Here is a 2,168-nt window from a genome sequence, read left to right as displayed (position 1 = left end):
TACGCAAGCACCACGCACCACCTTATTGACATCGAAGAAGCCAGGAATATCGACAGGGGGAACAACCAGGAAAAATTGAAGATAATGGAAAGTGGCCACATTAAAACAACCAAAACACAGTAAACATTAAGAAAGGCACTGAAAATATCGATTCTTCAAACGCAAATATTTTCCAACTACTCGGAAAAAAAGCGAACTGCCAGATAACGAAAAATACACACAAAAAACTACACCACACATACACAAAAACTGATTTTTAATCGAAACAAAATAAGTGAAAAGTGAAGACTGTGCTGAAAGTTCGATGCTGTAGAAAATTAATCTCGAAAACACCAAACAAACTGATTTTTATCCGCAAACATCTCTACGCAATAAGTCGATACACTACACCTTACATCCGAAAACACGAACTATATAAAATTATTCGGAAAACAAATAAAAAGACAGCTACACACGACCAGCCGAGTCGATACTCACAAGAAATCGGGATCTTTTCGATAAGAAAGCATAAATTATTATCAGCAGAAGTAACTGAATAAACACTATTTTAGTCCCTGAAGAATATCCTATAAGGATCGGAACGTTGGAAACAAGAAAACAAGACTGCAAGCCGAAAAAACCTCCCGAAAAAAAAGAAATGCTATTTTTAACTGGGAACTCCTTAAATAAATAATATTTCTAAATAAACGGTTTAAAACAATTCCAAGTTAAAAAAAAACGAATTATTACTACCATTTTGAATTGAAAATAAAGCGGATCTACTAGTACTAGTACTAAGTAGTAATACTACTGCAGTCAATTTTGTTGTTGACTACAGTCATTCTAACTTCTTTGTGTTATTTGCGACATTATATCAACGATCCAGTTGGCTGACAGTCATTAAAAAATATATCCGGTAAACTGTGCTCGATGTTTTTTCTTGGGCTCGAACTCGTGGGCATCAGCTTAGAAGGCAACTGTCTTGCCAACTGGGGCTGAAGTTGATGTTCAATTAGTTTTGAGAGAAAAAAAAACCTTAGATAAGCATATTTGATTGTCTTTCTTTCTAGAGGAACCGTTAGGATGAATTCCCCCTAGATTTTTCCTCTTCCATATCACTTCCGAAGTTCTTTAATAATATACTCTTACGACGTACAAATGTTGAAATTATTATGGAATCTTTGGATTATATTTAAATGTTCTCAACTGAACTCTGAATTCCAAAACTGATTTTTCAAACGTACATATGATAAATACATACGTACATATCTGATAAAATCTTGAATTCTCTTAACCTCGTCAAAGCCGGATCCAGAAACCTGTAGATTCATATATGCACTTGCTGTTGATGGAAAATAATTAATTCCACCTATCAGAGCTCGTTAAAAATAATCACTTGGAAATGTCCAGTGCCAAACGGAATGGAACCGTAGCAGCAGTGTGTCTCTTAGTCAAAACGAACTGCTCTTGGAGACCGGAAGAACCAAAGACAAAATTCCTATAGTTGGTCGTCGTCGTCGGTCGTCGTCAACGTCTTAAGAAATGCTCCACGCTTCAGTTCCCTTCCGGAGGGTTTTTATACGGTGCTTTACTCAACCCGAATGTGACCGTAGAAAAAAGTGTCTCTCCCCGGGAGGAAAAAGTGGTCGGTCGTTTGACGTTTCGGTTTTGTTATTTTCTTCCAGAAGCCATCCCGAGCCCGAGCAAGTGACGATGCAGGTATTTATAATGAGCGGTATTATGAGCGTCACTGATTCCGCACATAGCTAATGAGCTGATTAAATGAGGAGAACACTTTGAATCGCCACCGATCGAGGAGAGGGGTCCGAACTTGAAAACCAAACCAGAAAACACGCAACTCTAGGGGACGAAACAGAAAGAGAGTAAGCTTCACGGAGAATGTGGTTCAATTTTGTTGGTTTTTTTTCTTTCTTCATTTCTGCTGTTTCATTCCCCAAACAACAGGTGTCTGTCCGCCGGAAAAGTGGCGAAGAACCTGGGGAGAAAAGTACGTACTTGGGCACTTTAAATTTCCAACGGAAAGTCGGCGGGACTCCTGCAAGAAATTGCTCGATGTCGCGACGTGATGACTGGGGTCTGTCTTGTTGCGGGGATTAGTCACCAAAAACGTCGTTTAGTTTTTAGACCTTAAATGGAATTTTTTTTAAATTAGAAGATTTAATTATTAT

The sequence above is a fragment of the Uranotaenia lowii genome, chromosome 3, assembly GCF_029784155.1.
Source record: "Uranotaenia lowii strain MFRU-FL chromosome 3, ASM2978415v1, whole genome shotgun sequence".
Taxonomy (NCBI): Eukaryota; Metazoa; Arthropoda; class Insecta; order Diptera; family Culicidae; genus Uranotaenia; species Uranotaenia lowii.
The sequence above is the reverse complement of the archived record's forward strand: the minus strand, read 5'-3'. Positions refer to the sequence as shown.